At 37.1% G+C, this 26,621-nt stretch overlaps 1 non-coding gene across 1 annotated transcript; it reads left to right on the forward strand.

Moving 5' to 3' along the window:
• Window positions 1-14,612: 14,612 nt before the first annotated feature.
• On the forward strand, window positions 14,613-14,719 carry LOC141636943 (small nucleolar RNA R71). The gene has a single exon (XR_012541508.1). It is a non-coding gene; the product is annotated as a small nucleolar RNA R71 (small nucleolar RNA).
• Window positions 14,720-26,621: the final 11,902 nt, after the last annotated feature.

Here is a 26,621-nt window from a genome sequence, read left to right on the forward strand (position 1 = left end):
GAGGATTGTGAGATAAGATTGTGGAGATGAGTGTATATGTATATAGAAGTATGTCGTGTTGTAGTAATGTAGAAGAGATGAAGTAGTGGCTATACTGAGGATTTTATAATATATGTTATGGGAGTACCGAATAATTGAGGCACGAGAACTGTTAAAGAAAGAGATTCATGGTCATAGGAATGGTTGTAGGTGTTGAGGTTATAGTGGGTGATAGTTGACATGCGGTGGTAATGAGGTTTTTGGGAGGCATAGCAAAGGACCTAGTATTAGTGAGTTATGAGGGCGTAACACTTATCTTAAGAGGGTAGGAGGAGACAAGAGAGTTGATGGTCATACGGTTGCAATTGAAAGTTTGAGTGTTGGTGTAGAGTAAATGATGGATTCGTGATGTGGTTGATTTTATTACAGGTTATGGCGGTGTTCGTAGTAGTATGATGTTAGGAGTGAGTAAACTTTGAGGACGAAGTTCGTTTTAAGGGTGGTAGAATGTAACATTCCGTTTTGATGGTTAATCTTCTTTTGTGGATTGTCTTGGTATTGAGTGCTATTGAGTGTTATGGAAGTGAGACAAGGTTGGCAACATTATATTGTGGTTATTCAATAATATTATGGAGTCAATATAGAGAGGATATGTTATCTAGTAAGCGTGGTTAGTGGAGTTGGTTTTAGGTGTCCATGTTTTATAGGTTGGGTTGGAACTTCGGGGACGAAGTTCTTTTTAAGGGGGGAAGACTGTAATACTACGGATTTTATAGGCTGGTACTCGACCGAGTATGGCCTACTCGGTCGAGTAAAGTGTGTTGGGTATTCTGTTTGGCTTCTGCCCAGGAATACTCGGCCGAGTATGGGTAATACTCGACCGAGTAGAGGATACTCGGCCGAGTATACCCTATACTCGACCGAGTATCCGGCCTGACGGGTATTATTTCCGCGGTTTTGGTTAAACTGATTAGAGGTTATATATAATCGTTCGTCAGTTTCTAAAATCATTTCTCCCCAAAAACATAAACTAAATTCATTCTTCTCTAATCATCTTCATCAATTCCAAGTCAAAGGTCGTCGATTGTGGGTTCTAGAATCTCATTCTGTGTCAATCGCCGTAGTAAGTGTCTTATCCTTGTTCATCTATTGTCATTCTTATAAGTTAACAAACCCTAATTTGGTTAATTTGGGGTTTTACGGTTTTGGTCATCATATGTTGTTGATTGTTGATTATCGTTGTTGTAGGTGATGATGTGTTACTAGTTGTGCATTTGTATGATTGATTGAAGCGTAGCGGATTGCAAAAAGGTAGGGTTTTCCTACTCAATTCCGTCTAATTGATTTAAGATGTTTGTGTATTGTGTATGATTGTTGTCTGCTGATCATTGGAGTGTTGGTGTGGTGGTGGTTGTGACGATGTTGTGATGGTTGTGGTGGAGTCACTTGCGGGAGTGGCTTCACACCCTCGTTCGCCCTCCGTGGAACCCGTCACGGGAGGGGATGTGCACATTAAGGGACAGGTATTGTTAGTCGCTCGTTGATGAGCTGGACAAGGTGGGGATGGGCTGCGGTCACCCACTGGCAGCGAGCATTACCTGTTGCGATGGGTCATCTGGCAGGGCTACACACTTCGGTGTGTAGTCGGTTACTTTGTGAGATCGGGAGACCGGGGATGGAGGATGATCAGCCGGTTACATTTTTTGTTTGTCTTATCTTAATTGAACAGTACTGACCCCGTTGTTGTTGTTTTATAAAACCTGCGGTGATCCATTCGGGTGTGGTGAATAGATTTTGACAGGTAATGCAGATGTTTAGCTATGGGACAGTCATGGGGAGTCATCACTCAAGTCTAGCTTCCGCCGTCAAGAGACTTAGCTTGCATTCTTTGTAGTTGTTAGACCTTTCACAGTTATACTTTGGTTTAGTGTTGGAAACATGTAATCACTAACTCTTTATACTTTAATAAAGGTTGTTTGGAATTGATAACTTTGATATACTAACCTCGGGAAACTGAGATGGTAACAGCCTTTCATGCTAGGGTAGTCCTTGTTAAGGTACCTTGGTATGAGGGGGTGTTACAATTACAAATTCGGAAACCAACTCCTTTGGTCCCTTGAACTTCGGTCTTGGCACGCATTTCAAGGCAATACTTTCTTTGATGGATCGCCTTCTCGAGTGGGCACCGTCTTCAAGGAACTCCGGAATAAATAAATTACAAAATGAATTACATAATTTCCTATTATACATTTGTAATTAAAATAAAAATAAATCTATTAAATTACAAAACGGTGATACGAGATCACAATAATTACAACCGAATCGATATTCCCATACATTTCGGGTAATATCAATTAAAACTAAGGCCATACTAAGTAAAATTACATAATTCAAAAATTACATAAAATTAAAATATGACAATCATAAATAAAATACAGCATTATAATATGTATGAACATGCCAAATTTTATGCTAAATCGCCTTTAAGAGCCAATATCGTATATTAATCGGTTTTACGGATTTGCATGATTTAACTTATTAAAATCACAATAATTATATAAATTCATATTTATGTACAAGTTAATTAACCTAACCATCTTAGGACTCAAAATTAGTCTCCACTAACATTTGACAATATTTAAACTTGATTTCTTAATATTGTTCATAAATGGACTCAAAAACATAAAAATATGCTATAAACTTCAATTTAAATCATAAAAAATTTCAAATAATTTCAAATTTTGAAATTTAAACTCATGAACATTCTGGAAAAATACCATGACACTCATAATATTCAAAACTTAGGTTAAAAATTTCGAAAATTTATTGAGGAAAAACAATGTTGCGGTTTATCGGATTTTAACAATTATGACCATAAAAATATGAGAAAAATTATATTCATCAATTTTTCACTTTTAGATCTGAAACATATTATAAAATGCAACATGTGACGTTTTCCTTAGTCATGAAGTATGTTTTCGCATTTTTACTAATTAAAGTCACTATTTATGTGATTTTTCATCAAAAATTCATAAATCATGCATAAAGACTTCATTATAGCCAAATATTTTACAAACATCTTCTAAAATTTCATGTGACAACATACTAAATTTCTATGACCATATTCGAATTATAACTCATATTAACTTATTTACCCATTTAAATACGATTTTAACTTGAAAAATCCATATTTCGAGCAATACAACTCATTTTATTATGAAAATTTACAGACCATCAGTAGATAATATATGTAAAAACATATCCAAAAACCACTGAAAAAATCGAAGAATTGCTATTTTTCATCCAAAAATGACATTTTTATCATAAAAATCACATTTTAATGCCAATAATATATAAAATGAACAATAAAATCCATAAATAAACCAAAATGTCCTAAAAATCACTTAGAACCAGAAAATTTTATCATGCAAAGTTACTTCATGATTTATCAACATAAAACACAAATTTCAAGTTTTATTCGTTAATCGTATTATCTCGGAAAAACGATCCCGATCTTGCATGCAACAACCATAAAGCTCTGATACACTTGTAAGAAATCATATTTTAAATATCACATATTTTGGTTTAAAGTTTTAGTCTTATAAACTTAAAGATCTTATGCATACAAAACAAATGCAAGAGTAAGGAGAAAAACGGTTCCTTACATGTGAGTATTTCGGATATTTTGGGCACAAGTGAAGTCTCCTACCTCAGTTGTTCTTGAGCTTTCCATATGTTAGGATGATCCTCCAAAGGCCTCAAGTATAGAAGCCACTCCTCTTGATTGCACCCAAGATTATCCCTTATCCCCACTAAATAATATTAGCTAGATATTAGTTTAGTAGTTTACCTTAAAATTGATTACTAATACTCATATATTACACTAATAATATTAGTAATTTGATTGAACAATTTGTATCAAGATTTCTCTAATTTTGAAGAAAGATGAAAGAGTGTAAGAGAGAGGTATGCATAAATGAATTAATTATGCATGTAGAGAATGAATACTACTCAAAAGAGAGAACAAAATTCTCCTCTTATGAGCATGGAAAACCGGTGGGGAGGGAGCCAATGCCAAGGGATGGCAACTTTTCTTTTTGCTTTTGGTCTACACAAGAAAAAGGTGTGTAAGGCTATCATGCTATAAGTATGATTAGCTCTATTTTATCACATAAAATAAATCAACCATAATGCATTATAACTCCCTCCTTTTCGGTCCACTTCCATAAAATGGACTACCATTTTATTTTGTCAATTTGTCATTTGTCACACAATATGTCACATGTAGTATAATACATGTTATTAATTAATTTAATGCATATTTATCACATAAATATCATTTAATAAATTAATTAAATTACATATAACAAATTGACTAGTGATACTTGATCACATAAATAAAATGGGTCATTTAATTATAATTCACATCATCTTGTAATTATAATTAACCATTCATTCTCATCTTTATTGTTTCTCAAACAATAAACAATTTTAGTAATAAAGCATTTTTATTACTAAAATAAATCTTATTTAATCTCATTACAATAAGAAATAATATTCTCTCTCACAATTGAATTGTTCAATATTAAGGAATTGATCAACTTGTATCGTCATACAATTAATCAACTTTACAGACAAGGGCATCATCCTTTAGGTGTGACCTTAAGGGATCAACTGACCACCACCGTCCCACGACAGTAACGTCAAACTCTAGCAAGCCAATCGTTACCGATAAATGTTGATCAGTTGACTATAAAATGAATCATCCCTTACGTATTCTTAAAAATGAGATTTAAACATGTGATCATCATGATCGACAGTTGTGATCGCATTATTGTCGGGGACACTCCAACACAAATAACATGTATAAGTATAATCATTGATATTATGGAATGAAGTCAATTTCTATGTCTCGAGATCACGGTTATTATTTCTACGCATAAATTCACCAACTAAGAACATTGTGAAATAACATGTATAAGTATAATCAGGGATGAAAGAAAAGCTAGTATACTAGGACTAAAGCAAGGTATTTGGAGGGCAAAGTTTTTGTCTTTTGTCGAAAAATATAGCATTAGCAATAGAGTAATACCACAATAACACTACAATAACAATAGAGTAACACTACAATAACACCGCAATAACATAACAATAACATCGGAGTAACAACACAATAACATCGAAGTAACAACATAATAATACCTAAGTAACACGTGGAACAACAAGTTGTAACCAAAAAACCAAAAACACTGGAATAACAGGTGGTAACACAAAATAAAATAAAATAAAGATAACATAATAAGAAAATTAGAGAAGCATGAGAACATAAGAATAACAATGGAATAATGCTGTGAGCACAAACTCACCATTAGAAATCAAACTCACAAGATTCCAACTATATATATATATATATATATATATATATATATATATATATATATATATATATATATATATATATATATATATATATATATATATATATATATATATATATATATATATATATATAGGAGTTCTAGTAAGTCTTTTGCATCTTGTAAGTCCCTAAGTCATTCTAAGGACAATAGGATGAAGGGAATGGAGGGATGAGATTACATCTCAATGAAGGGCCACAAATTAATCTACCTAATCTCCCTCCCTAATCCTTCATAACTTCTTCCTCATTCTAATCTCTCTCTCCTTACTCACTTCCTCACTAATTATTCTCTTTCATTTTTCTTACTCCCTCATTCTTTCTCATTTTCCCTCTCATTCTCTCTCATTTTTCTCTCATTCTCTCAAAACAAAACAAATCAAAAAAAAAATAAAAAAAAAACCCGACCACCGACACCACCGCACGCCTCCCTGCCCCACCCTTGGCCTCCACAACCAAAACCGCCGCACCTCCTCTCCTCTTCTGCTCTGCCGTCACCCACCGACTCAACCACCATACACCATCCTCTTGTTCTCCTCTCCCTCCTTCACCAAACCTGTCCTCCCTCCTCCTCTACTCCACAGGTCGTACTCACTTGGAGGTTTAGTTTTCGGTTACTTGTTGTTAAGAGCACCTAGACCAAAACAATATTTATAACTTCACAAACAACTCTACAATTAGTAAAGAGGCAAGTAAAGGTCGGATCCCAAGGGACAGGTATTGAAGTAAGATTTTCAATTGTAAGTAGCGGTGTCTAGGGGTGTCACAATTTGGGGTTGAAGTAGAAGATCACTAAACTGAAAAGCAATGAAAGTAAACAAGCAAGATGATTAAAAAGGGATGTAAACAATTGATAAAAGGTACTAGGGTGTCATGGGGGCATACGGGATTCATGGGAATTGATCATACAAACATATTCTCAAATTATAAGCAAGCAATTATTGTTGTGATGGATCGAGTTGGTTTATATCTTACAATCCTAGGAAGGTTTGGGTCCCGGAGCCGAATCAATTAGATTGTACAACACCTACAAGTCGACTTAATCCTTCCTACTCAACTATATGGATGGTCTAATGAGACTCGAGTTGGTTTATGTCTTACAAGTCTCATTGAAAAGGTAAGTGATGGGTAAAAAATGCAAGGATTCATAGGCTCGCATTTCATCAAACATAACATGTGCATAAGTTGAGATCACAATAAGCAAGCAAATAAACTATGAAAACATATTAAATTAAGCATGAATCATTTCCCATGTTGATCTCCCCTAATTACCCATTAACCCTAGTTAAGGAAACTACTCACTCATTATCAAATTTAGCATGTTAACAAGGTTGTCAATCACATTAACAAAGCAAGACATGATGAATAAATGAAGGTGATTAACAATAATTAAAAAGGGATTAAGAGAATTATACATACTAATGATTCCAATAATAAAGCAAAGAATAATAGAAGTACTTGATGATTGATTGGAAGGTTGTAAATCTCCCAAAAATAACCCAAATAATCTTCAATTACCCAAAATAAAAGATGAACAAGAGAGAGATTAAGGAAATGAGATTTGTATTAAGACTTGATTAAAAGTTGATTACAAGATTAAAAATAGATTAGAATGATATAAACTACACTAGAGATTGATAAGAAGAACATGATTATCTAATTAGACTAATGGGGTATTTATAGTGGGGATTAGGTACACAAATTAAGGTTTACTAAGGGCTTAAATGACGATTAAGTCCTTGAGGAATCACTCCTCTCAGAAAATATGCGAGTCTCCTTTTTGCCGGTCTTTCCGAGATATGCGCATCCTTTATAAAACAAGGAGAAAATGGATAGTTGCATTAACACAATCCGAGCGTCCAAGGCACGGGACGAGCAGATTGTGGCCTCGTTGGACGAGCGGATTGTTTGGCTGGACGGGCGGATTGTGGCGTTTTTGGACGGGCGTCCCTCTGGCAAAGACGCTCGGATTTCTGGTCTTGGACGGGCATCCCGAGGGCAATCCGCTCGGATTCTGGGTCAGCCACTTCCTTTCTTCTTTTCTTCCTCCTTCTTCCAACAATCCTCGGGGATCTTGTCGTAGATGCAAGGATCTTTTCTCATCATTGCCCAACTACTATAATATGTACAAAGGCCTTCTAGTCTTGTCTTCTCTTTGATGCTTGGTCATTAAATTCAATCAATTTAGCTATATTTTGCCATGAAAATGCAAGGTTTGCACTCCTTTCCTACCAAGGGAACAAAACCTCAAAGAATATGCAAAACAAAGGACTAAAGACAATAAATGACCTAAATATGCACTAAAAAGCATGGGAACAAGGCTAATTCGGGGACAAAATATGCTCAAATAATGGTAACATCAAATATCCCAAAACCGAAACTTTGCTCGTCCCGAGTAAAGAGGTGACAAAAACTAGGACTGTTATTTAAACTAACCTAATAGCATAGCCGATATGAGACAATTAGCGGGTCTCACTCCGCCCCTTGAACTCACAACAAGACAACCATGAGGTATGATGCCTTCTTGGAAGGCAAGGTAGGTCTTGCCAAAATGGCGACACATCCAAACATTAAGCAAACTAAATCAAGTAATGGATGCATCTACAAAAGAATAGCCACTTTCCTCATCTAAGTGGCGGAAATTATCTACAAGGGAAGCAATTCAAGGGTACACACTCCTTCATAGATGCAATTTTTTCAAACTACTAAGCCTAGAATGATACCAATAAATCACCTCCAAGTTGTGTCAAGCTAGGGTACCTTTGTCCTCAAGCGTTAAATGTTTTTGTCAAGAGTAGAATCCCTATGGTGTTAGAAACACTGGAGGATCGCGGAATTCCCCTTCTTGCCTAGACAAGAAGAAGGGTCGTCCCCTCTCTACTATGCACAAAAATGGATACGATGGATAAAGGGATCGATAGTATTTGAGTTTTATTTGGGAGTTTGCTTTTGTTTTCCCCCCATTTTCTTGTGGCATATAACATTTGAGAATACATTCTTTTGCCATTTCTTTTGATTTTTGGCATTTCAACACTTGACAACTTTTCAACTTTTTGCATTTTTCTTTTGAACTTTTTCAAAGTCACCCCAATTAGTAACGAGGGTGCCTTATATTTGAAGCATAGGAGTTTTCATTTTTGTTACTCCTCTTTTCTTTTTATGCATTTTGCAAACTTTTTCTTTTCTTTTCTTTTCTTGAACTCAAATTTTTGAACAATTTCTTTTTGTTCCAATTCCCTTTGATAACAAAATGTGGTATAACATGGATGAATGATGGTTGTATGGTTTCAAGGGTCACTTTGAAATAAACGGTAGCCAATGAGTTATCACACCACAAGGTACTCTTGACTAGGCCTTAATCCATGGGTCAAAGGATACTAGCATGACACATCCTAGGGTGTTTTACAAGTATTCTAACAAGCAAAGTCTTAAGAAGAAAAAGCATCTACTAGGGCCTATGTACACTTGTCAAGTTTCCCAAGTAGACGGTTTCACAAAATTTTTCTAACATGCAAACTACATGCCATGATGCAACTATCATATATACATCCTAATGCATATGATTCTATCAACTAATATGCCAAATAATCTATATGCAAGTCCTAAATTCACATTGTTTATACCGCATCCATCAAAATAAAGCCACATAGTCATTAACATAGAGAGGAAAAAGGAGATTGGAAAGATCATACCATGCGGTCTTCAATATCCTCATGTCTCGGATGTGGCGTAGTCGATCAATGTGAACAAGGATAGACAAACATAATATATACAAACAATATATACAAGACTACACTACCAAAGAAATGAACATGTTTTTGGATTTTTCAATTTTTCAAATTTTTTGGATTTTTCGAAATTTTTTGATTTTTTTAGATTTTTGAATAAAAGTCAAGTTAGAATTTCCCATCCCCACACTAGTATGGGCATTGTCCTCAATGGCCAATATGATAGGAAATTATCCAAGTATGATGCATGATTTCTAAATTAAATGCAAGCTATACTAGCCTACACTACATAATGCATGGGTTTTTGTTATGGCGGAGAGTGTAATTTAGATTACCTCCCGATGCGTATGCATGTACTTCCCCAAACCAAAATAGACATTATTTCTAATGTCTTAAATTTCGGGATAGTTCATGCACACGAAATGGAATGCATGAAATAATAAATTGTCATTTTGGATTTTTCATGTGGGAACAATAAAAAGAACACCTTAATGGAGCCAAGGTGTTAGTCCTCCGTGTTGCTAGGACTCTTCAAGACTATGATCAAGATAAAATAAAAAGAAACAAAAGAAGTAGACAAACCATAAGAGTGTAGGAGCCTCCAAGGTTTGCTAATGCTCCATCATATCGTCATTGTCATCCTTTTCCTCCATAGATGTGGAATCATTTCCACTCTTATCTTCACTTCCACTTCCGTGATCTTGCTCACTTTCTTCATCATCTTCATTAGCCTCTTCTTCTTCATCTACCTCTTCATCAACACCCTCATCATCAACAACCTCATCATCGACATTCTCCTCTCCACCCGGTCTTTCACCACTAGATGTGCATGAAAAGAAAACCTCCCTATCCGCCCAACTAGGCAAAGGACATGATGGATCAAGTAGTCCTTGCCTAGCTAAATAAAGGAGGGGTGGATATTGGGCCAAGTATGAATCTACTCGATCATTATAAGCTTGTTTGTGCATTTCTCTCATGAGTAGAGTCATGTAATCATTTCCTACTTCAACATCTTTGGGTTTGAACTCTTGATATTTGAATGGGTAGGGTGGTGTGACAATGGAGGAGGAGGGCTCTTCCATCTCGTCCCTTTGTTGACGGATGATGTACTCGGCTTCCTTGGAGAGTGGAAGAAGGTAGTTTGTTCGGTGAACACTCAGTCGACAAATCTTTGAAGGCAAAGTGAAGGATCTAGCATCATTGGTTAGCCACCCATAGTTGGTGTCAAGAGAATCATGCTTGACCCACTTAAACTTGTTAATCATGGCGTCCATATCAATGAGATGGCCCCCTTTGATCGACACATAGGTGTTATCTTTGTTGAAATTTGGGTCAAAGTGCTTGGCCAAGAGAGTAACTAGACCTCCATTTACAATATGATCGGTGCCTTCCTTACCACAATCGACATTAACCCATCTTTCCATCAAAAATATTAGAGCATTGTATGGCTTAGTGAATTCCCTTCCTATATTCAAGGCTGACTCAAGTAGAACACAATCGAGCTTGGTAAAATTATTAGTGCCTTTTCTTGCTATTATAGTATTCCCGATGACCTTGTGCCACACTCTAATGCCCGGATGGTGGACTAATAGAGCACGACAAGCATGAAAGCTCACAAATTTCTTCCCGGAAATTGCCTCCCAAAGAGGAGCGGGGTCATACTTTTCGGGCATCTTGTGATAATATGGTGTATCACGAAGGCCTAATATCTTACTCAAAACATCAAAAGTGATGCGCCTATTCACATTTGCAAGATGAAACTCGATGTATTCTCTAGTCTCTACCTTAGTCACTTTCAATGAACTTATAAATTCCAATGTAAGGGAGGGGTATGTCAATTCTTTCATGGTAAACAATTTACCCAATCCCATGGCTTCAAAGAAAGCTTTTGTTTGTTCAAGGACACCCAATTTGTTCAAGGCATCTTCACAAATGAATTTGGTGGGCAAAATGGCTTTCTTATCATACTTGGCAAATGTATCCCTATGGGAGTCGGAAATGAAAATTACCTCCGGATAGTTGGATAATGGAGCAATTTCCGGAGTTGTTGATGTTGTAGCTTCCAAGGGAGGATCTTGTTGTTGAACTTCCAAGTTTGCATTAGAAACCACCATAGCCATTGAAGCTTTCTTTGCTTGAAGAGTTTGTTGCCTTCTTGAAAATGTCTTTGCTTTGAGTGCCTTTGTTGCTCCTTTTGTTCTTGCCATTGTTGATTACACCAAGAAAAGATTGAAAATATTCAATTTCTAATTATGCCCAAATCGATTTAAGATGAAAGGATGTTTCTTTGTATTTAAAAAAAAATCGACTCAAAGGTTGAAGATTTTGGTGTTTAAATCAATTGATGTTGCAAAAGGAGTGATTAATTCTTGTTGTGAGGAAGTTTTGATTTGTTTTTGTTGAATTTGGTTGAGGAAATCTTGTTTTTGGTGATGGAGAGGATGAGGGTTTTGGGTTTTATGTGTAGTGTTTGAATGTTTGAATGAATGAAATGAATGAAATGAATGAAATGAATGTGGGAAGGGGGTTTAAAACACCCGAAAAATTCAAAACAGCAGGGGAAAAACGAGCGGATTCCCGTCGGGACGCTCGGATTCTGCTCAAATGGGCTTCAAGAAAACTCGCCTTAAGACGAGCGTCTTCCAGAGAAGATGAGCGGATTCTGCAATTTAGGACGAGCGGCTTTCCTCAAAGACGAGCGAATTCTGTTACAGGAACTTTGCTTAATGTGCACTGGCAGAAAAACGAGCGGGTTTCTGCAAGGACGAGCGTCCAGAATCAGACGAGCGTCTTCTCAGCTTGGACGCTCGGATTCTGTTACAGGAACTTTGCTTAATGTGCATTGTCAGAAAGACGAGCGGTTTACGCAGGACGAGCGTCCGAATCGACGAGCGTCTTCTCGGCTTGACGCTCGGATTCGCATTACGGACCAGATTTTTGATTTTTGCAGCTCATTTAGACGGGCGGATTCCTCCTCAGACGCTCGGATTCCTGCAAGACGAGCGGATTACCCTTTAAGCCGCTCGGATTCTTGTTGGACAACACGGATTCAGGTTCATCCGTGCACTGCATAACCCGTTTAATTTCCATTCTCCAAATCTCGTGTTCTACATTGTAGGGGCACTACAAAGGCATAAATAGCCTAAGAAATTGCTATCCCCATACTAAGTTAAAGCACTACACATCAATAAAATAATTAGTCCCTCCCTTACTTCTCTAAAAAATGATGAATATCTTGATCAAGGCACAAAAATCCATAAAATGACAAAAATGAAATGTAAGAGTTAAAATGCAAGTTAGGGAGTTAGAATATATACAAATGGTGGTTTGGAGAGGACTCCACCAAACTCTCATCGTTAGTGAGATGTTATGGGTGCATGTTCAAGGTGTTGTTGATGTTACCCAACACCTTGAAGAAGTAGTCAAAATCTTGTTCATTGTCATGATAGAGATCCTCAATAGATCTTTGCACCCGTTGTCCTTCATGATGGTCTTGATCGATAGCGTTGCCAATATAGGGATTGAAAATCCCTTCAAACTCATCATCCCAAAGACCGCAAACTTCGTCTACTTGATCATTAAAATCCTCTTGAGTTGATAGAGACAACTCTCTTTCTTTCTTGATTTGGCCAATGAGGCCATCCTCTTCACTTGTCATGGGTGAGCTTTTCAAGCTCTCTTTGTTGCTATTCCCTTGTTCTTTTGATGGAGCATCATCAACTTTCTTTTTCCATTGGAATTCCGACTTCTTCCTCTCATCCTTCCGACTATAATGATCAACCATAAAATATGGTTCATGCAAACCGGGAGCTCTCATGGTCTTGTCAAGATTGAAAGTTATGCTCTCATCGCCCACTTCTAGAGTAAGCTCTCCATGTTTCACATCTATCACCGCACCCGCGGTGTGCAAGAAAGGTCTACCTAGAATGATTGGAATATTGGAGTCTTCTTCCATGTCAACAATGACAAAGTCCACCGAGATGAAAAATTTCCCAACTCTTACGGGAACATCTTCCCATATCCCTAGTGGTGTCTTTGTCGATCTATTGGCCATTTGGAGTGTGATGTTGGTACATTTAAGATCTCCCATCCCTAACCTTTTACTCACCGAATACGGCATAACACTCACACTAGCCCCTAGATCACATAAGGCTTTGTTGATCGTGGTGTCGCCAATGGTACACGGTATTGAGAAGCTTCCCGGATCTTTAAGTTTCGGAGATGAACTCCCTTGAAGGATTGCACTACTCACCTTAGTGAAGGCGATAGTTTTAAGCTTCCGGATCGACTTCTTTTTCGTAAGGATGTCCTTCATGTACTTTGCATAGGCCGGCACGTGATTGATTAATTCCGTGAAAGGAATCGAGACTTTCAAATTCTTCACAATTTCCATAAATTTTCCAAGTTGGTCATCAAATTTGGGCTTAGCTTGACGACTTGGAAAAGGAAGTCTAATCACAATGGGTTCCTTCTCCTTGGTCTTGTCTTCACTTTTCTTTGAAAATTCTTCTTTTGATGGTTCTCCATCTTTGGAGTTTTGCACAACTTCTTCTTTGTCACTAGCTTCCACAACTTCATCCTCAACTTGCTTCTTCGGTCCTTCATATCTCGTACCACTCCTCAAGTGAATGGCACTAAGAGTTTCATGTCTTGGGGGATTACTTTGAGGTGGTAATTGCCCCTTTTGTCTTTGAGGACTTGAGGATGCTAGTTGATTCAATTGGGTTTCCAACATTTTGGTGTGAGCTAGGATGTTGTTGATGGTGATGTCCTTTTCTTGACTATCCTTTTGCATTTGAGTGAAAAACTCTTGTTGATTCTTTTGCATTTGGAGGACCGCTTTTTGAACATCAAAACCTTGGTAATTTTGTTGATTGTATGGAGTTTGGTTTTGGTAACCTTAGTTTTGGTTGTAAAAGGGTCTTTGATTTTGGTTTCTCATGGGAGGTGGGGTGTATATTGGTTGAGAGTTTTGAACATTTTGGCTTTTGTATGAGAGATTTGGGTGGAATTTGGTGTTTTCATTGTAATAATTGGAATAAGGGGAACCACTCTTGTATGCTTGAAAAGCATTCACTTGTTCATTTGTTCCCTTACATTCACTGTGGTCATGTCCCAAAGTTCCACTATTCTCACATATCCCACTTGGGATCGATGAAGACGCCGTCATGGCATTAACATGTTGCTTTGGTGATTTTGAGGCTTCTTCAAGTCTAGCTATAGCTTTTTCGAACTTCAAATTGATGGTATCAATGTGAGCACTAAGTTGAGCACCCAATTGAGTAATAGAGTCCACTTCATGCTTTCCTCCTCTAGTAGCCTTGCGAGGTCTACTATATTGTGAATTATGGACCGCCATTTCCTCAATCTTGTTCCAAGTTTGATTATCGTCAACTTCGGTGAACATACCATTTGATCCCATGTTGAGAATGTTTCTTGAGTCTTCATAAAGACCGTTCCAAAATTGTTGAACCGAGAACCATTCGCTAAGTCCATGATGAGGACATGAGCGACCAATTCCCTTGAACCGCTCCCAAGCTTCATACAAAGATTCTTCATCTCTTTGCTTAAAACCTGTAATTTGAGCTATTAGCATGTTAGTCTTTTCCGGTGGGTAGAACTTTTTGTAGAAAGCGAGAGCCAATTTCTTCCAAGAGTCAATTCCGAGAGTAGCCTTATCAAGGCCTTTCAACCATTGTTTTGCGGTGCCAATTAGAGAAAAAGGGAATAAGACCCATCGAATTTGGTCTTGAGTTACACCGGTTTGTGAAATCGTATTACAATAGTCACAAAAAGTTTCCATGTGAGAGTGAGGGTATTCACTAGGCATCCCCCCAAATTGGCTTCTTTCGACTAATTGGATAAATGCGGATTTGGCAATGAAGTTTCCGGTTAAGTGTTGTGGTGTGGGAGTACCATTGGGTAGGTTCTCCTCGTTTGGTACGGAACGTGATGAAAATTTAGGCATTGTGGGTTGATTTTATGTTGGGTTCTCCTCACCTTCTCTTGCAAAAGGGTTGACGAACTCAATAGTATTTGGTTGAATATCTACAACCTCACCAATACCTCTCAGAGTTCCTCTAGCAGGTCTTCTATTGTTTGTCAAAGTTATTTCAATTTCGTGATCAAAGGGTAACAAGTTACCTTGTGATCTTCTAGACATGCAAAATATCAAACAACTCGAAAATAATTAGAATAAAGCTTAAGGAGTTTTACTTCCCCAAGGCAAAGAAAGACACAACTAATAACAATCTAAGAAAATCTAAATCAAGTTAACACCGTCCCCGGCAACGGCGCCATTTTTGGTCATACTCACTTGGAGGTTTAGTTTTCGGTTACTTGTCGTTAAGAGCACCTAGACCAAAACAATATTTATAACTTCACAAACAACTCTACAATTAGTAAAGAGGCAAGTAAAGGTCAGATCCCAAGGGACGGGTATTGAAGTAAGATTTTCAATTGTAAGTAGCGGTGTCTAGGGGTGTCATAATTTGGGGTTGAAGTAGAAGATCACTAAACTAAAAAGCAATGAAAGTAAACAAGCAAGATGATTAAAAAGGGATGTAAACAATTGATAAAAGGCACTCGGGTGTCATGGGGTCATAGGGGATTCATGGGAATTGATCATACAAACATATTCTCAAATTATAAGCAAGCAATTATTGTTGTGATGGATCGAGTTGGTTTATATCTTACAATCCTAAGAAGGTTTAGGTCTCGGAGCTGAATCGATTAGAATGTACAACACCTACAAGTCGACTTGATCCTCCCTACTCAACTATATGCATGGTCTAATGAGACTCGAGTTGGTTTATGTCTTACAAGTCTAATTGAAAAGGTAAGTGATGGGTAAAAAATGCAAGGATTTATAGGCTCGCATTTCATCAAACATAACATGTGCATAAGTTAAGATCACAACAAGCAAGCAAATAAACTATGAAAACATATTAAATTAAGCATGAATCATTCCCCATGTTGATCTCCCCTAATTACCCATTAACCCTAGTTAAGGAAACTACTCACTCATTATCAAGTTTAGCATGTTAACAAGGTTGTCAATCACATTAACAAAGCAAGACATGATGAATAAATGAAGATGATTAACAATAATTAAAAAGGGATTATGAGAATTATACCTACTAATGATATTCCAATAATAAAGCAAAGAATAATAGAAGTACTTGATGATTGATTGGAAGGTTTTCAATCTCCCAATAATAACCCAAATAATCTTCAATTACCCAAAATAAAAGATGAACAAGAGAGCGATTAAGGAAATGAGATTTGTATTAAGACTTGATTTAAAGTTGATTATAAGATTAAGAATAGATTAGAATGATATAAACTACACTAAAGATTGATAAGAAGAATATGATTATCTAATTAGACTAATGGGGTATTTATAGTGGGGATTAGGTACACAAATTAGGGTTTACTAAGGGCTTAAATGTCCATTAAGTCCTTGAGGAATCGCTCCTCTCAGAAAATATGCGAGTCTCCTTTTTGCCGGTCTTTCCGAGATATGCGCATCCTTCATAGACCAAGGATAAAATGGAAAGTTGCATTAACACAATCCGAGCGTCCAAGGCACGGGACGAGCAGATTGTGGCCTCGTTGGACGAGCGGATTGTCTAGCTGGACGGGCGGATTGTGGCGTTTTTGGACGGGCGTCCCTCTGGCAAAGACGCTCGGATTCCTGGTCTTGGACGGGCGTCCCGAGGGCAATCCGCTCGGATTCTGGGTCAGCCTCTTCCTTTCTTCTTTTCTTCCTCCTTCTTCCAACAATCCTCGGGGATCTTGTCAGAGATGCAAGGATCTTTTCTCATCATTGCCCAACTACTATATATGTACAAAGGCCTTCTAGTCTTGTCTTCTCTTTGATGCTTGGTCATTGAATTCAATCAATTTAGCTCTATTTTGCCATGAAAATGCAAGGTTTGCACTCCTTTCCTACCAAGGGAACAAAACCTCAAAGAATATGCAAAACAAAGGACTAAAGACAATAAATGACCTAAATATGCACTAAAAAGCATGGGAACAAAGCTAATTCGGGGACAAAATATGCTCAAATAATGGTTACATCATCCACCTTCGCCAAATCCGGCCACCACCACCCATTACCTCAACCACTACCCTCGGCGGCCTCCACGACAACCTCTGCCGCCTCACTCCTCCTCTCCCTTCTGCCGCGGCAACCTCCTCTTCTCCTTATTTCTTTTTTTTTTAGATCTCGGGCGGAGAGTGTGGTGGTGCTTTTTTGGGTGACGTTTGTGGGTTGTTTGTGTTGTGGTGGTTGTCGGCTGGTGGTGTCGTAGAGGTGGTTGTGCTGGTTTGGTGGTCGTTGGTGTTGTTATTGTTATCGAGATAGTTGTTGGCGTCGTTTTTATTTTCAAATCTGGTTTTTTTTACTTTTTTTTTCGTATTTCAAATATCGTCTTGTTTTATATTTTTTTTCATATTTCGTATGGTAAATATCGTCTTGTTTTATTTTTTCTCATTATGTGTAGTTGTTGTCGTAGATTTAGTATAGTTGTTGTCGTAGATTTTTTATTTTAGTCTTAGATCTCGTCTTATTATTTATTTTCTTAAATCTCGTCTTGTTATATATTTTTTTAAGATCTAATGATTTTTCAGATCTAAATTCGTCTAATTATTTAACTTTTCAAATATATTTGTGAATACGACTAAAGTTGCACATTATGTGTAACTTCAATGACATTTTGTGCAACTTCATTGCCCATTATGTGCAACTTTATTACACATTATGTTTAATTTCAATGGCATTATGTGTAACTTTATTACACATTACGTGCAACTTTAATACACATTATGTGTAACTTCAATGACATTATGTGCAACTTCAATGCCCATTATGTGTAGCATCAGATTTTGAATTTTAAATCCCGTTTTTTTATTGCCATTTTTTATTTTTTTAAATCGTCTTTTTATATATTTTGCGGTGGTCTTATGTGCAACTCCAATGGCTATATGTGCAACTTCAATCTCGTCTTCTTATTGTGTTGGTTTCAAATATGAATTTAAATTTGGACAAAAGTTACACGATTTTGGACTAAAGTTACACGATTTTGGACTAAAGTTACACGATTTTGTACTAAAGTTATACAATTTTGGACTAAAGTAAAAAAAAAGGACTCTTACTGTAGGACAAATTATATGAACTTGTCTTAAAATTAAATAAATTCCAGTTAATTGTGGACTAAAGTTACACAAATTTGAACTAAAGTTACACAATTTTGGATAAAAGTTATACAAAAAGAACTTAAAATAAAGTAGGACTGAAATTATATAAACTTGTCTTAAAAATAAATAAATTCCAATTAATTTATCCAAAAGGACTAAATTTACATAAATTTGGCTCAATTTACACTTGTAAAACACTAAAATTACACTCTAAAAATAATAAAATGTCATAAACTTGTCCTAAAATTACAAAAAGTCAAAAAAATATTCATCAAAATCACTTTTTAGTATAAAGTTGCACTATTTTGGATTAAAGTTACACTCGTAAACCACTGAAGTTACACTCTAAAAAATACTTAAATGTCGTAAACTTGTCTTAAAATTACAAAAAGTAAAAAAATATAAGTCAAAATCACTTTTTAGAATAAAATTGCACTATTTTGGATTAAAGTACACTCATAAAACACTGAAGTTACACTCTAAAAAATACTGAAATGTCGTAAAGTTGTCTTGAAATTACAAAAACTGAAAAAAATATCCGTCAAAATAACTTTTTTGTTTAAAGTTACACTATTTTGGATTAAAGTTACACTCGTAAAACACTGAAGTTACACTCTAAGAAATACTGAAATGTCGTAGACTTGTCTTAAAATTACAAAAAGTCAAAAAAAAAATATTCCTCAAAATCACTTTTTAGAATAAAGTTGCACTATTTTGGATTAAAGTACACTCGTAAAACACTGAAATTACACTCCAAAAAATAACTGAAATGTCGTAAACTTGTCTTAAAATTACAAAAAGTCAAAAAAATATATGTCAAAGTCCAGTTTTTGTTTAAAGTTACACGATTTAGTATTAAAGTTACACCAGTAAAACACTGAAGTCATACTCGTAAAAACGTTATACTATTTAGGATTGAAGTTGCACTTATAAAAGTGTCATAAACGTTTTATTAATTAAGGTGGATTAATGAAGGAGGAGAAAGTGTGTTAAATTAGGCCCTTAAACACTTTTTTGGGGTTTATCTTAGTCATCCATCTTCAACATCCAAGGCTCATAGAAGGACTTATGGACTCAAAGTGTATATATATATATATATATATATATATATATATATATATATATATATATATATATATATATATATAGGGCCGAGATCTTATGAGAACCCTCTTCCCATGAGAACCGTGAGAACCACAGGTTCAGAACTTTAGTACTAAAAGTACAACAATATTATACTAAAGGTTCAGAACCTTATTACCAAGAGTACATGAGTCATCTGATAAGACAATCTCTAATGAGTCTTAATTGATTCCGATGTAGGCCTAACAATGGTCAGCTCCAAGAAGCTTCGTGCTGAATAATGTTCAACTCCGAGCGAGCTTCCAAGTGGTGGTCAGCGTATTTGAGATTAACCGAGCTTAGTCAGCTCGTGGATTTATTTCGATGCATTGAAATTTACCTCTCACCAATTATTTTATGTTCGGCATGTGACTATTGTTTCTGTGGTTCATTGCAAAGTGCAATTGTGGACCTTTTAGCCGACATGCCTTTGGTAGCTGCATTCGGAGAATTTGAGATAGGTATGCGCCTTCGGCCAGTGATAGAACTCTTAGAAATAGCAGCGTTTGCAATTTAGAATTGTAAAAATGGATTGCAACGTAATATTCCCATTTCTCATTATGACTATGGACACTATGTGGCAATCATAAGATGTGCGTGTCTTTCACGCACTCTCCTTACATTTACATATAATATTGATTGTTTATATATCAAGAGTTTTGCACATTGATTCATTGTAAATCTTAAGTAAAATATAGTAGGTTAGTGACATTTCATTTGTAGAAGTAACTTTGATTTTCTATGCTAATCAGTAAGAAAGTCGTAAATGCATGAATAAAAATAACCGCCTATATTTTTTTGCCTTTGTTAATTATCAAGTAGACATAATATAAACAACCAACCTAGTTGAACCCGATGTACCTTTGGTACAAAAATTCTGAACCTGTAGTATAATATTGTTGTATCTTTAGTAGAAAGATTCCGAACCTGATGTTCTCATGGTTCTCATGGGAAGGGAGTTCTCATAGGATCTCAATTCTATATATATATATATATATATATATATATATATATATATATATATATATATATATATATATATAGGGTTGAGAGCCTATGAGAACCCTCTTCCCATGAGAACCGTGAGAACCTCAGGTTTAGAACTTTTGTATCAAAAGTACAACAAAATTATACTAAAGATTCAGAACCTTTGTACCAATGGTACATGGGTTTATTCTGCTCTCTTCGTGCCAATGGACTTGAGTAAAACCGTTTTAAACAAATAAATATGATAAATTTGAGATTTTGAGTCATCTTCACATAAATCATTTTGGAAGAGCGAAAGTATCTAACAGTAGAAGTGATATGACTCCTATTTGCGCACATTTAGTCCCCTACTTGAACCTATTTTGCATATTATTATAGTGTCTCATAACTATTTTACCCCTCAAATGCTTCCTATTTTGCTTTCCTATTGCTTTGTGTTTGATTTGTAGGAAAGGAGACAATTAGGCGGAAAATTCCCGTCTCTTGAGCCTATTCGGAAGGACATTGACGATCTTGGTTGAACGGGTATTGAAGGAAGGGCAAGAACTAAAGACCAACATTGCAAGAATAAGAAGTTTGCAAAGGGAAGGATTCTGAAGAGGAACCCGAGCGTCCAAGGAGCTAAGACGCTCGCCCAAGGAGCCCGCAATCCGAGCGTCCCAACTTCTCAGCAGCTCGTCCCTCCATGCAACAATCCGAGCGTCCTACCTCTTGGACGAGCGGATCGTGGCGTCTTCAGCAAAGATGCCCATCTCTCCGAAATACTTGCGATTCCCTGTTTAAAACTTAGGATTGTTAATTACTAGTTTAGCCTTAGTTAACCTAAGGAGGCACTACTATAAATACCCCATTTTGATTATAATCAAGGGGGCTTCCACATTAGAAAATCTTCTTAGATTAGATTAGGAGTAGACTAGAATAGATTACTCTTTAATCTTTCCACAAATCACATATTAATCTCTACTTAATTATTGTTCAAGTTTGTTACTTTTGGGTAATTGAAGATTATTGGGTTATTATTGGAGGATTGACAACCCTTCATCAATCAATCAAGTTCTCTTCTTTTATTCTTTGCTTTATTATTTGCATCATCTCAAGTTTGGTATAATTCATTTACTCTTTACTGTTTATTGTTTATTTCCTTAAGCTCTTATCATATTTATACTTTTTTAATATGATTGACAACCTTGTTGACATGTTTCCTATGATAATGAGTGAGTAGTCTCTTAACTAGGGTTAGTGGGTAATTAGGGGAAACCAACATGGGGGATGATTCATGCTTAATCTAATATGTTTTCATAATTTATTTGCTTGCTTGTTGTGATGTCAACTTATGCACATGTTATGTTTGATGAAATGCTAAGCCTATGAATCCTTGCATTTATAACCATCTCTTATCTATTCAACTTGACTTGTAAGATATAACCCAACTCGAGTCTTGTTAGACCATGCATAGAAGTGATTAGGGGGAAAGTAAGTAGACTTGTAGGTGTTGTACAATCTAATCGATTCGGCTCCGGGACCCAACTCTTCCTAAGAACCGTAAGACATAAACCAACTCGGTTCCTCTACAATATTAATTGCTTGCAACTTTGTGAACATGTTTGTATGATCAATTCCCATGAATCCCCCATGAACCCATGATATCCTAGTGCTTTTAATCATTTGTTTACATCCTTCCTTTTATTGCTTGTTTTACTTTATTGCTTGCAATAGTCTAGAACACAACTACAAACCCAAATCAATTGTGACACTAGCATAAATTGAAATAGATAGACTTAGAACCCAAAGCACACCGTCCCATGGATCAATCTCGACTTAACCTCTAACTAGTTGTTTGTTGAGAATTATAAATGTGTGTTGATTGGGTGTACAACGACACGCTCACGACCAAAAAATGGCGCCGTTGCCAGGGACGGTGTTATGTGATTAAGTTCTTACTTGTTTGTCTATTTTGATTTTGCTTAAACTTGAGGAACTTGTTCCTCAAGAATTGTTCTTACTATTTTTGTGTAGTTTCCATGCTTGTACTTGTTTCCTTGTCTTAGCTATGATGGCCCAAGACTTGATGTATGGAGTATGTAGTGGATCTTTTGATTATGACTATGGGTATGGGTAGTTTGAGAAGCAAGTCAACACAAACCTACCTTATTATTCATACAATGTAAATCCTAACTAGTACCCCAAAATTTCCCAACAAAATCACCACATACAATATCCACAACAACCACCCACACAATACCCACTTTATAATGAATTTCAATTGCCACAATACAACTACTTTCACACATGCCCACAACAAGATGATGAACCCATTCAAAATGTGATTCTCCAAATGATTGGAGATCAACAAAACTTCTTCAAACAAATGCTAGAGGAGAGCCAAAAGAGGGACAATGTTCTTCAAGGCATTGTTACCCAAGGTGAGGAGTTGGAGATTCAAATTGCCCAAATGAAAGAATCCCAAGCAATCACTCCCCACCATTCTTTGGAAATTGATCATGAATGTGAATTTGAAGTAGTAACCTTTGTTATGGAAAATGAAGAGTGGGAAGAGCCAACCTCCTTGAGCTCTTGTGAGTATGAAAGTGTGGTATTTGATGAAGAAGACATGAGGTTGAGTAAGCCAAATAATCTTAGCCTTTGTGAGTATGAGGGTGTGTCTTTTGATGTGAACTTTGAGATGTTGGAGAAAAAATTGCATGAAGCGCCCATTTATGATTCATATGAAGATAGCGATGATGACAAGACCATAAAAGAGGCCTACGGAGAATACATGTCTTACAAGGACCTTTGGAATAGGGGAGAGGAATGGACTTGTGATATCACCTTGCTTGAGGAGCCTATCCTTGAGATATTTGAGATATCCTATCATGAAGATGAATGTCCCTTCCCTATTTCCCATGAAGACAACTTGGCACCCACCATGGAGCCAATGATTGTTGGAGATGATATGGTGGACCTTCTATAAAAGGTCAAAGCATCATACAAAGGATATTTGATGGAAAATCTCAAAAAGAAACTTGCACATGAAGCTACTTGTGGAAATTTGGCACCCACAATGTCAACTTCTAAGGAACTCGATCATCAAGGTTATGAGGATTCTCCTTCTACTCTTGGGGGATTGAATAATCAAAATGCTATCATCACCAAAATTGAAGAAAGAGGTGGTGAGTGGAAGTTTCCGGACAACCATGAACCATACTTCTTACCTTATAATAACAAGAATCATGGGCTAATTGGTTTGAAGCATCGTGAATATTCAAGTGCCAAGAAGAGAAAGAAAACAAGAATGAATGACAAATTCCCTTGGCCAAGCTTCGTCTTGAAGTTAAGCAAACCATACTTATGCTTATTTGGAGCTTGTTCACAAGCTTTTGATCTCCTTCTAAGAGCCTTGAGCTCTATGGACAAGAATCTCTACAATTTGAACTAGTTTGGTGGAGTCCTATCTCAAACCACCATTTTTAAGATATTTCTAGGACCTTTACCTTGTATAATATTGTAAATTTTCGCATTTTTATTTACAATTTCTTACATGAGAGTAGTGAGAGAGAGTTTTCTTACATTCTTATTGAGCAAAATTTCAGAGAAAGATAAGGAGGAATAGCAAAAGGGTGCAAGGGTACGATCTTGCAAAAGAAAAGAAAGAAAAGTCTGAAGAGCAGCGGAAGACGCTCGTCCCGAGGCCTGGACGCTCGTCCTCAGCTTCCCTCCAGGTGGTGTTCAGTTCTGACACAAAATCCGAGCGAATTGTTGCCCAAGACGCTCGTCCTGAGAAAAACGCCCTTATTCTAAGTTGGACACTCGTCCTGCAGGATACCTGAAGAAAATTTTGGGACTGAACTAGAATCCGATCGGATTCTGAAGAACACGCTCGTCCAATTTCAGCCGCTCGTCAAAGAAACAATACGCTCATCTTTTGTTCCTCACAGAAGAAGCAGGATCCCTGTAAGGAAATCCGAGCGGATTTTTCATTCGACGCTCGGACCACCTGAAGAAGACGCTCGTCCCGTCCAGGAAGACGCTCGGATTCCTGCGTTTTCCTCGGATTATCCGCCTAGGCCTGACCCGAAGCCGCTCGTCCCACCCCTCTTTTCTATAAAAATACCCCCACCATCCCTCATTTCCTCATCTTATCTAAACAAAATCCACTCATCTTCATCTTCAAACACTCCCTTCTCAACAAAAACCAACCAAACCCTAACTTTCCCAAATCAAAAATGATGAACCTCAAGGGAAAAGCCAAGAAGGTTGTAGAAGCCGCTACCAAGAAACGCAAGGGCTCATATTCTTCATCCCCTCAACAAATTATGGTACCAAGAAACTTTCATCTCGTGATAAGAGGAGGGGTGGAGCAACTTGAGTACTTTCCGGAGGTACTCTTCACATCCGATGGCCACCGTACTAAGTTCGTCAAGTTGCTAGGTAAGCATTACGAACCAACTCAGTTTATTGACACTAGGGTGTTAGAAACCCTAGGTATAAGGTACCAAATCGAAATGTTCTTTGACGGTTTAGGGATTGGGAAATTATTCCATGCCCATGAAGAGACGTACCTTAGCCTTACCTTGGAATTTTTGAGTAGCCTTCGTATTGTTTCAAACACAAGGGTCAATGTTGGTATGGAGTTCCGGTTGTGCAACATTGACCATAGCCTATCACTTGACCAATTTGCTCAATTTTTTGGTCTTATTGTACCAACAATCAACATAAAAAACTCTCCGACTTTGATGTGGACCTAGTATGGAAGGCTATTTCCGAGAGGGATTTCATTCACCAAAAACAATGCTACACCTTTGCTATTCAATAGCCGGTGATTCGCATCACCGAACGCTTCATAGCCGGCACCATTAACAGAAGATATGAGCAAGATAGGTGCACTCTCCTCGATTTGACATTCCTTGAGTCCTATCAAAATGTCCGGGGGATAAGGAGGTACAACTTCAATACCCCCCTTGAGATGCTTACGAGATTCTATGATTTCTCTCAAGGGAACTCCCAACTTAAGACCTTCGTGATGGGAGGTCTAATTACTATCTTGGCAAACTACCTTTGTCCCGGGCTCAACACCCATGGGACTTATACACTACTTGAGGGGAGTACTTTGATTGATGAAGACGCCGTCTTCAACCACCACCGGTGGTGTGCCTACACTCAAGATGGGAGTGTAGAATTGTTCACAAAAGGGTGTTCCTCTATTGTTCTTTTGGGGTGGAATATACCCGGTACCGACCCAAGGTTGAGCCCGTATTCGCCTAGGCCGAGCTACCTCCTCGACATCCAAATCCTCGCCAACTCCCCTCAAAGAGAAGAAGTACCCCGCCAACCTCCACAACCTCATGGGATACCGGCAAGGCCCATTCCCTCACCATCCTATGTACCTATCCCACCACACCCTACTCCTCATACGCCATTCACACCACGAGTGCCCAATGCTCTAAATGTGAATGATTTGATGGCTCTTATGAATAGAGTTGATCTTGGGGTGCATGAAGGGAGGGTTGATAACTAAATGGCCCTTTATCCTCAGTACTACCAAATGGCACAACAAGGGTATATCGACCCTAATGGCCCTTGACCATCTTGGACTCAACCACATCTTTTGTTCCCTAATCAAGGGAACCAAGCCGGGAACTTTGATGGCCAAAGTGGAGGATACTATAGTCAAGGAGGAGGGTATGACCAAGGAGGAAGCTCTAGTAGGTATGGCTACCACCAAGATGATGATGACGAGTCAGAGATGCCTACCTCACCACCTCCATTTGTATGATACACTTCTCTCCCTCTCTCTTTTGTATAGTGCATTGCATTTAGTTTAGCCTTCACTTGCATTTGTATTATACTTCATATTGCACTTGCATTAGTTAGTTCATATATTATAGTTTTCATTGTGATGTACCCCATGTAGATAGTTGCATATAGACTAGAATTAATGCATAGTCACTAATGACCAATCCTATTCATTTCTACACTAGAAATAGTGTTTAAATCGGTTTGGAGAGGTTTGATCATAAGTGACCATAGTTTAAAACATGCATCATATAATATATTTTAGATTGCATTCATTTGTTATATATGTCATTTAGAATTGCATTTAGTTAGAGCATGCATTCATTCATATCATATCATTGCATTTGTACTTTATTTAAAAAAAATCAAAAATCCATAAAAATATATTTCTTTTT

Source organism: Silene latifolia, chromosome Y (assembly GCF_048544455.1).
Source record: "Silene latifolia isolate original U9 population chromosome Y, ASM4854445v1, whole genome shotgun sequence".
NCBI classification, from domain to species: domain Eukaryota; kingdom Viridiplantae; phylum Streptophyta; class Magnoliopsida; order Caryophyllales; family Caryophyllaceae; genus Silene; species Silene latifolia.